An 11,781-nucleotide genomic window follows, 5' to 3' on the forward strand; every position below is an offset into this window, starting at 1 on the left:
GGGTACAAACTGGAACACAAGAGGTTCCACTTAAACTTGAGAAGAAACTTCTTCTCAGTGAGGGTGACGGAACACTGGAACAGGCCGCCCAGGGGCGTTGTGGAGTCTCCTTCTCTGGAGACATTCAAAACCTGCCTGGACACATTCCTGTGTAACCTCATCTAGGTGTTCCTGCTCTGGCAGGGGGATTGGACTAGATGATCTTTTGAGGTCCCTTCCAATCTCTAACATACTGTGATACTGTGAAGGTGCTTAATTCAATTTTTCATTAGGGTATCTAATCAAATTCCAGACAACTTATAAATCTAACTCTATAATAAAAATCTTTATTTTTCTGAAAATAAATCTGTCTTATTTATGAACTGCAGTCCTCAAGTCTATGAATCTTCTGGATATTTCCAGACAATTACATAATTCTGGGTTACTGAGATTTCATCAGTGCATCGTGTTTTAATTTTAGGACTATGTAACTATTTTAAAGTTAGTGTAAATATCCAGGTAAAGGGCACTTACACCACTTAATGTGAATCTATATTAACTATATCAATGACTAAAGATTAGAGAAATGAAAAAGTAGAATGCTGTATCCACATATTGTGTTGACAATTTCAGTCCAGTGTTGTGAGTGTCATCGTTTCTCCTGATTTTTGATCTGAATTATAACAAAGAAAGGAAGAGCTGATACTTCATAATTTTTAAGAATTTTTGATATATATATATTAAAAATATTATGGACACAAGCAAGGGATGGGAAATACTGGCTTACCTATTTTCAGATAAATATCATGGATTAAATTTTATGTTTGGTTTATGTCATAACCAAAGTTTTGACAGGACTGGATCTGATGCCCTGACTTTGAACATTTTGCTGCCATATATTCTGGAGAAACAGCAAAAACCAAGATGAAAAATAAATTATATGGAAAAGAGAGTACCTGCGTGTTTGAGGGGAGAAAAAAAGAGATGGAGAAACTGGGAGTGACAGATAAAAGGTAATGAATATTTAATATGAAGAATACCTTCTATAGGATGCAGTTTCTACCTATTGAGCTTCTACCAGCATATATAGCCCATCATTAACTAAAAAAAAAGAAGCTACGGAAAAGTAGATTTCTGTTCAGAGAACACTTTATAGGAAAGAAGGAAAGAAGAGCAGATCATATCCCTAAAACACAATCAGGTTCTTCTGTGGTTACAAGTTTTTTGTTTGTTTGGGGATTTTTGCCTTTTTTTTTTTTTTTTTTGTTTGAACATTAATAGAGGAGTTTTTCCTTTAACAGGGAAATTCATTAGTGACCTCAAACCAATTGAAAAAGGATATTTTGTGACCCTTCTAATTAGCTTATACATAGCTTCTAATTAGCTTATACATATGTGGACATGCATTCCATGCTCTATTCCATCTGGTAATTTGATTGTTGTAATTTTTTTTTTTAGCTAACAAAACCTAAATTGTTAAGGGAAACTATACTAATAAGATGCCATTTAAGGATAGCATAAACAATGAAGCACTTAATTATGAGGATGCCCACAATTCCTAATAAACTTAAGCCAAGGCAGAATAATTAAGATATTTTGGTAAATAAGAAATATAGATGACAAGGCTTCCAAGGCAGTCTATCAATATGCCCTTAATATAGTTGACAGTTCTGGTGTCCTGAAGGAAGAAGTCTTCAGGGCAATATTTTATCACTTACTTTAATGTTGAGCATTAGGTTTTCCTTTCCTCCACATATTCTCGGTGTTGGTAGAGAAAGGAAGGCAAAGACTAACCCAGTTCTGAACTATCTTCTAGGTTCCACAGCATCCTTTGCACCCCTTGACTAAAATGTCACTCTAATATTGACTCTTGTGTGAAGATGATTTTTTTTTTTTCTGCTTGATTTGGAGTATTTTTTTATCTTGGAAGAGGTATACGATGGCTCCTGGCTAACAGCTTCTCTGAAAAGGAGATTACATTTGGACATTCAAAGAATCTCTCCAGTTTCATTTACTTGGCACTAATGAAAAAGTTGTTTGCAGCATCTTAGTTTAATGAGGTAATTAAACAGGCATAACTAGTGCAGTTCAATTGTTCCTGCTTACTAGATAAATGTGCATAGAAGGGTGTCTTGTTAGATAAGTATTTTTTCTCATTTGTGCTATACATATATATGTATATATAATGGAATGTTGAAATGTGTCAGCTGCAGTGTCTAAACAAAGTATCAGTGCACATCCTATTTTCTGATGATGTATGTCCAACAAACCCCAATAAGAAGATATATTATATTTGGAGGAACAGGAAAGAATTGACACTCTCACTTAGCAGATTGGGAGAAACTTACAATCACCAGTTAGGTCTTCAAAATTGTTGACTAATGAAAAATAAACCCATACATTACCTTTAAGCAAAATTAAATAGTCCCCCCCAAAAAACCATGAATGATCATTTGCAAACCAACATTTCTGAAGATGCTGGCCACACCCATTAAATGTTTTGATTATCAAAATCTCCTGATTGAGTTTAATTTCATTATATATAGCATTTTGATTTTAACAGTGCCTTTTCAGTACTAATGGCTGTATTTTACCATACTTCCCTGTAAAAATTAGATTTTATTTTAGTCTGATGTATGCTAAGAATGGCTACTGAATTGAAATAAACTCTAACTGTAGTTAAAGCAATTATTTTGTGAAGACTGAAAATTAGGGATTCCTTATTCATTTATTAAAAGAAACTCAGTTCTGCATAATACATTTTGAAGGTAATGGTTTTTAAGACTTCTTTATAAGCCAATTTTATTATGTAAGGAAATATAATTTAATGAAAAAGCAGAACCAATATTATTGAGTTATATGCTAAGTACAATCTGATTCATGAAATTTACATAGCTGGGCTTCCTAGGTTTTTATCTGCAGTGAAAACCTGGTTTGGCTAAAATGTTTTTGAATACAATACTGGAATTTGTTTCACTGAAATTTATAAAATATTATGCAGTTTTAACACAAGCATCAAGCAGTTAGTAAAATATTTAGATTATTGGGTTTTTTCTTTTTTTTTTTTTTTCCCCAGCAAGATCCTTTTTCCTTAATCCTGTGAAAGAACTAATATCCCACTTATCAACACATAAAATTCTGAAACAAACAACTGATCTAAAGATGGGAAAGTGGAGAGGCAAACAAAAATGGAGATTATGAGCATGCTACTTATGCAAAAGTCGTAATAGACTCTAAATATATGCTTTGTTTGCAGTATTTTAAAAGGGTATATATTAGCAATACATATGCGATGTTGACCTTTTATTTATTAATTTTTTTAACTATTATTATTTAACTATTTAATTTTTCTTTCACTTTATTTGACCAAAAATATTTGACTAGTTTGGGTGCCTAACTATTGATGCTTCAAGTAAGAAGGTAAATTTTTTAATGTCAGGAATTAAGAATCTATTTTACATAAATAATAAATAAACATGTTCATATTAGTTGCACAGTCCTTAGAGCTCCAGGATGTGGTATAAAGCTTGCGGAAAAGCCTTATTGTCCAAGATAATATAGGTTCTGCCAAGCTTAGCACTAATTCCTTCCTTTTCTGCTCTGAAGTTAAACTTTAAAAATGGAATAGCAAAAAAAAAAAAAAACAAAACAAGCAAAAAAAAAAACCCAACAAAAAAAACAACCCCAAGAAAAAAAGCAACCAACAGTTCAAAATACGAGTGTTTACTGCTCTTTTGCAGTCATTGATCATAAAATTGTAATACATGGAAGTAGGTCTAATAGGCAGGAAAAAGGAAGAACAAAGATTCCTTCTTTTCAGCACTTAATTTGAGATTGATAAAAGTAGATAATCTGAAATTTAGACTTTCTTATCATATCTGCATCAGAATTAGTAGAGCTTTGGGAACCACTGTAAGACTTGTGACTTGCATCTTCATCCTGACCTTGAGAGATACCCTAACAGAGGTGAAAGGCGGTGAGAAATGCCCCTAGGTGCTAAGAGTGCTACAGGTTTTCAAACAAAAACTCCGGATATTCCTCAAAATAGTTGTAACTTCCATTTAAGGCTCTTCTCCTCATATACCTGTTTTTCAATCTTCTCTGCAATCTTTTTCTTCTGGTTTAATATGAACTTAGCATAGGTATCAATACTGAATTCTTTTAGAAATCTACTGATAACTTAGGGAGGAAAAAAGCATAAAGGCAATGCCTCATGTAACTGATAGCACAACTTTACCAGACATTTCCCGACTTTACTTAATTGATTGTTTTTGCTGTCTTTGGCAAAGAAAGTAATGGAAAGTATCAGAACTCACACTAGAATCCAGATTTTCCATATCAATTGTTCGTACTTTTTTCAAATCAAGGTATAGATTTTTAACACATTTGGAAGGCAAGATTAAACTCCAGCAGGAATAGTTACAACTGATATAATGCAAATTGTCTTCCCTTTTCTCTCTTCTATTGCTTGTTACTGTTCTTTCCATAAATGTGCTTCTGTGCTCTGTATGAGCTAGGCACAAGCATCTCACAGCTGGGAGAGCACCTTGTAAATGTATAAAGGGACTTAGAAGAATCAAGTATTACTGGCCCTAAGATTAAAGCAATTAAAACCTTCGTATCAAAAACTCTGGATCCTGTTTTGAGCTTTTAGTGTTCTGATACACTAATCTTTCAGATCTTGTAATTTATTTGATCTATTAATTCCAACTGAACAAAACTGGTCTCCAAGCAGCGCAGACTGCAATTATACTGCTGAAAATTCCTTCCAAGTTGTCAAGGAGACCACCCAGTCCTAGGTTTTCTACATCCCTGTGTTTAGCAGGCTTCTTTCCATCTGTCACATTCCTGAAGGAGTTTCTCAGAAAAAAAGACCATACTGATATATAAATAATAAGAGAAGAAGACTAGTTGACCTAGTCTACTAATGACCAAGTAGATGCCGCCACAACAGCTGTCTCATGGACACCTGGAACAATTTTGCTGTCCTTGCATTTAAAATGTTTCTCACTCAAACACTTGAAGGGGTCAGTACTTCTGGTAAAACCAGAAACAGCAAAAGTAGTAAGGTTAATCCATAATGCACCAAGTTGTTAACTAGGTTTCCTAACCAGGTGAAAAGGGGTTGAGTATAATTCCATACAAACTACTGATTCTTTTACTTTTCGACTGCAAGTTCTTAGACTACTATAAAAAGGTTTTAACATTTCCACAGACAAATTAATATCCCTCTTCCACATATTTTGGAAGCAAGCTATTTTTTTTTTAGTCTCTGCACCATGTGCAAAATGAAAACAAAACAACAGTTTTTAACTTTGACTTTAGAGAACAACAAAGATATTCACAAGAAAGTTCATCAATATATTGTGCTGTCATATACTAAATGTTTTTGGGCCTACCTGCATTGCTGTGGAGCACTCACAGCACTGTATGGAGACAACCATCAAAATGGCCTGAATCAGTATCTTCCCTAGAACTTGTCTGAGGACTCTTAAACACCCGTATTCTGGCAAGGAAGCCGTTTCTAACAATGTGTTTACATTTAAAAGTTCATTTATATATATTGCAAAAATGCATAAATGAATTGTTATGACACTGTAATAGATACTGACCTTAGTAAAAAAAAAAAAAACACAACAAATTCTCTGCATTAAGGAGAGAAAAGCAACAAGGGTCTGCTTCATATCCAGATGTTCTGGGAGAATAATTCACAGCTAAGGGAGCCCTGAATACATTAGTACCAGTCTTAATACATTAGTACAGATCTTTTTGTTTTATTCAACGCAGGTGTTAAAAATTGTTAGATCTACTGACAGTATAATGAGTAGTTAAAGATGCTTTCCCATTTACTTTCTCTATTCAGCTTGAGGAAAGATACAGCTTTTGGGTTATGTCTCATATGCATAAGTTTTAGCTTCTTGATTTGAAGAAGTACTAACTCTTTAAGGAGATACTACCCGAACTACAATTTTTAAAAAATATAATATAAGAAGAGTTGCTATAGAGATGCTCATCTGTAAGAAGAGATGGGAGATATGGCATGAACAAATACTTGCAGCACACAAATCAGCCTGATCATCTTAGACACTGGTAAGAGAAAAAGAATGGCCAGTCAGCGCAATAGGAAGTGCAGGCAACAGTAAAATAAGTAACCTTATATACAAAGTAAAGAAATTATACACCCCTATCATTTGCACAGTGGTGTAGAAACAATCATCTTTCAAACTTGCCTTGACACATGATGGATTTACAGTACTTTTAATAGCAATATTAATTAAATTATATATTTAATATTTCTAACTACAGCAATTTAAAACAACCCACATACAGTATGTTTCTGGGACAAGAGTGACAGGATTAACTATCAAAGCATTCAGATAGCTTCTTTTGTATCAAAAGACACACTTAAGGTGGCACAGAACAGTATCATTTATCACTTGAGGTATACCAAATTATTCTGATCTGCATAATTTAAATATAACATTAAGCAATATCTTGTGATGCTAATAACAGGAGATTGTAGCTAGTATTACCTATTCATGTATTTTCATTAAAGGTTTATTCATAATTTATAGCTTTGTTGGCTTGGGAATATGTTTAGTAAATGAAAACCATATAATGGCCCCATAGTTAACAGTTAGGTTGATAGCATTAGGATCCTTCAACAGTAGCCAAAAAAGTGTCTTAAACTTACTGAAATAAAACACAGCTTATTTTTTTACAATTTTGTTATCCTTGAACACTATTAATTCTTTGTTCTCAGCAAAGTTAGGAGCAGTAACAAAGCTCCTGTTCTAGTTAACATTAATCAGAAAACCTTTTCTCATTAATTTCTAGGAATTTGAAAGCAGTCTGGTAAACACACAGCTTCTCAGAGGAAGGGAATGAAACACCCAAATAGATCCAGTTTCTTTCTTCCAAATTCTGCTATTCCTACCTTATAAAACACAAGAAATGTACTGATGAGAGAACCACATCTCATATAGCAACTCCAGAGCCACATGAAATTTCCACAATACAAATTCTCCAAGAGGAAGTGTAAGCATCTTTAAAGAACATTTTCCCACATGGAAATTTAATTAAGGCCAGGGTCTGAATGTGCTTTCCAGAGGTAGCACAAGTGCCAGGATGAGAGGAGTCAGTCTTCCTGGAATCAGTGAAAGTGAAAACTGATGCTCACTTCTTTTCCACCAGTGATTAGGCTTTATGCAGAAAATATACCTCTTACAATTCATTTTCTCAACACTTTCTTAAATTTATCCACTATTGTAGGAGTAATGACCATGTTTAAGAACTGTGGAGTTAGCAAGCCTATCTTTCTCAGGATCACTAAACTTCTAATGTATCCTGTAGAGTGGATTTAGAAGTACATTTTCTCCCTTTGAAATTGTAGATTTTTGTCACTGTTTGACCATAGCAAGACTGCTGTGGAATCTATTCTTTAAAAAATGCATTAAGCTACTAAAGAAGAAACACTTATTAATCATATTAACTATAATTGTACATGAGGAATACAGAAAAAATATTTTCTTTAAGACAATTAAATGTAGCAAACAAATTATTTCATCTAACTTATTTTGAACAATAATGCCTAACTAACATAGGGTTATGGTTAAGTTATCAGCAAGTCATAAGTCTTATCATTAAACGTCATTATATTGCAAACGTCACTCCCTCAAGTATTTCTTCAAATCAATATCTCTCACTCACTGCTAGAGTGTCTGATAAGATACAGTCTGCATATTCAGTATTGACTCCAATTCTATTAGACGACAATAGTTCATGACATTGGAATCCTTTAGGTATCTCTTGTATAATGAAAACTCTCAATGTGAATGAACAGCAAGGTTATTTTGACAAGTCAAAGAATCATACAGAAAAAGCGTACACAATGTTTTGTGTAATTTTTTATTACCATAATCAAACGAGATTTCTTCCTAAGTACATTTCATATATGTAAAATATAAAAAAGGTTCTTTTCTCAAGATCTCAGCTGAGATTTTCAAAACACTTTTTTACTAGAGGCTATGTAGAGGAAATGAAGACACACAGTGCTTCTTGTTAAGCTTAGCAAAATACTACTTTAAGGAAGCCATTAAAAATAAACTAGATGCTTTGTTTTCTTTTTTAAGCTTTCTAATAACTATCTAATTACTTTCAGGAAAAGGTTTCCAGCATGAATTACATATTATACTGAGGAAATATTAAATATTCAATATTTCTTTGAAGCATATCATAATACATAACTGATCTGTATGAATAAAACATTTTTCCTTTAAGCATAGTTTAGTACATAAATAAAAAGAGCCAACTGTTTAAAAACCTAGAGAGATTTAGCCTCATATATAGGTTTTACTTCTATTTAGAAGTTTTAATGGCTTTAAAAGTGAATGCACTGAAGTGAGAACGTAGAGTTCAGTTTGGAATGAGAATTTCATTGAAAACAAGAAGTTTGAGATGAGAGAAATGGGCTTTAGGTAATGTATATGACAAATACGGATGTGAGGTTTAGTCACATTTTTGCTTACATTACTTCTCTTGGGCCTCCAGCAAAAGCCCCCTTTAAATCAACATGTGTTACAGCTGCACAGTGGGCAGATGCAGGCAAGTGATTAAAGATCAAATCTCCAAACACATAGCCTCAGTGCTGGCTACTACAAGTAATCTCACAGAAGAAGCTTGGTGGGAATGCACAGTAAAGCAGGTATTTATTGTTTTCATTCCAATAGCACTGAGAGCCCCCAGCTAAGAAAAAGATGAGCAGGTACTGAGCAGAGAGATAATAAAGATCTTCAGGACAGTGGCCATCACAAGAAAAGCATGAAAACAGAAGATACCTTCACTTCAGTATGGCATGAGCAATATTACTGGCCCTATTCCCCTATCCCAGTTTAATTTCCTATCTAAGGGAACAGCTTGGAAGCATTATTAGATTTCCTTTGGTAAATAAATAGTCTTAGATCTGTGTTTTCTTGGGAATTGGTCAGGATCAGGGGGAACAGCTCAAACAGAGAATGCTAGGAATTTTGAAGTTGATGTTAAGCTAAAAACTGTTTTGCACCCTTGCAAAACATCGGTCTAGTTCTGGAGAGGTATCAAGATAAAAATGGAGGAACTTGGCTAGTACAAATCTTTGAAAGTCTCCTGCCTGAATCATGCCTTGTTTCTGATTATGAAGAAGAGCATAAAAGGGACTAAGATCTGGCTCCTGAGCTGCCACTATCAATTCTGTGCCAATAGTATAGACATTCACTATCATTCTGACATGTCCTTCCTCCATTTTTAAAATCTAGCATTTTCCTGCAACTTCCTCCCACCATTAGTTTTTAAGCATTCAATGGCTGGCCCTTCCCAGATTGTCACCAATTTCCTTGCAACACTGGCAGCACAAAAAAGGAAGGATAAGAAATGTTACCAAGTTTACAGATGCTGAGAGCAAACAAAATGCCTCAGGTCAAGAGAAGCACTTTATCTAGCTGTTCAGCTATAGGAACATATGACGTTTTCTTGAACTTTGTTTATCAGTACAAACAGAAAAAAAGTGCAAAGGGAAAAGTCAAAAAGGGTCAAAACATGCACATATTCAGCAGTTAATGCACATGGTCAGCAGTTATTAGCAAAAAGTAAATAGTTGTAAATATGCTACATAGTACAGCCCAGGCATACTCAAAGACTGTGCCTCATGGGAACTACGAGAAGAAGAAGTCAAGTGACAGCACAGCAGCAGGACTGATCCAAGAGGGTAAGAAGGTCTGCAGTGTCAAAGTATGCACTAAAAATCAAGGAGAAGCAAGGCAGGGGAGTGTTTTCATGTCAGCAGTGTGTCTGTATTCTCTAGCCATGATAGAAAGAGTACCTTTTCTAGGAGAAAAAAAATGAGCCACTGGTATGCATATGCTTATCATGCTTATCAAGCAGTGATTGCAGAAGTGGTGGGGAAAAAAACACCAGGAAACCCTCAAAAATATAACATTTTTTCTGAGCATATTAAGAAACAGAAGACTGAGGTATGGTTATTAAAGGTAGTAAATAGACAACTCTACTACCCCCCAAAAAAAACCAAAGATATATATCCTTTTTCACCTTTATATGTTTTTCAATCTCAAGGCTTTTATGCAGACAATTATTTCTATTAGCTTGCTCTTCTTATACAGATACTGATGTTGGGTCAGATTGGTTCCTTGCTTTTTGTTCTTATGCAGATAAAGTGAGTTATAGAACAGCATGGGATGTTTTGTGTATAATTTTGGCACCTCTTTAATTTGTTCTGCATGTTCCCTGTTAGCACCACTAAGTACTGATCCTTATAAGTCCTGTGAGATACCATGATGTGACTTTCTGTCACTCAGGTGGAAATTTTTACTGAATTTACCCAATGCTTTTCACAAGTCACACACAGACAAATCTCATGTTGGACTGGTATTTCTGCTGTTACTGACACATCCTCCTTCCTTCCTGTAGTTAAACATTCTGCAGAGATCCTACCTAAAACTGATTTTCCTCAAGGTTTACAGGTGATTAGCTTTGGATCTGGTGCTCCTGTGGTCTTCAGAGTGCATTACATGTTGACAAGAATGGAAGTAAACTGCCTGTAAAGTAAAAGCAAGCTTTACTGCCCTGAGACCCAATTAGGTATTAGCAAGTACAAAACAGATCCAGTCAATAGGACACGGAAAAGGGCTGGTTTGCATCACTAGTTAATCAATATACCTGGCTCTACAACATGTACTGACAGGAAAAGCAACATAACAACATTTATGTGAGGTTAGTCAAGTACATTATCTTGCCATTTACAGGTAAAGACTTCACATCTCCCCTTTCCTCTAGCATTCAAAGCATGAATAGTTTTTTAAAAGTAGAGAGAAAAATGCATGATAAGATTAATGGGCAATCACTACAAATCATGTTCAAGAGAACAACAAATTTCCAAAGGACTACACAGTGTTCCTTTCTGAATAAATATCTCTGATCATTATTTGCTGTGGTAGAGCAGCTATAAAAAAACATGATTAGGTCTGATGCTCTGTTGATGTATTGCAGGCTGAAGGAAAGTTAATGGTATAGTTAGCCTGAGCCTGGCTGCCTTTCTTTTCTCATTTTCTAAGCTGCAGCGTGGCATAGCCTTTAGCCAGTATAGCAACTCCCCACTGAGAATGCATTAAACTGAACAGATGAATGGCAGCATTTTAAAGTAAATCTGATAACCTAGACATGCTTGTGGGTTTTAAAGAGTCCACATCAGAGAAAAAGAACTACTGGACACTTGAGAGCTGACATATTCTCCTAAAGAGAGAGGATACTAAAAATTCAATTGGGCCACAGAGAATATTCTAAAAAAAAAAAAAAAAAAAAAAGATCAAAAAGGGCAAATGCAGTTTTTAGATCACCAAGGAAAAAAAAAAAAAAAAAATGTACAAAATCAAGCCACTCAAGAAATAACACTTTTCAAAGCTGAAAAGACTCTTACAAACATCTGTATGGTGCTACTTAATACAGAAATAATTCATTGCAGTTTTTCCATAATTAATGACTTTTGCATAGATCTTAGAGATGTATAAGGAAATTAAGCTTCTGTCTTCTATGAGTAAAATCAGTGCATTGCAGATTTTCACTTAATTGAGGAAAATTAACTCAAATTTCATTTTTATATTGAAAGCACACACTTTTACCCCAGATTCAGAGTAAGAAGAAGGCTTTTTATGAATTTATTGCAATGTAGCAAATATTGTTACTGCTGTATCTTCATGTTACGATTTCGAAGCTAAAAAGTAGTGTTGTGCTTTAACCAGGCATTTTATCAAA

This window comes from Psittacula echo, assembly GCF_963264785.1.
Source record: "Psittacula echo genome assembly, chromosome: 3".
Classification (NCBI taxonomy): Eukaryota; Metazoa; Chordata; class Aves; order Psittaciformes; family Psittacidae; genus Psittacula; species Psittacula echo.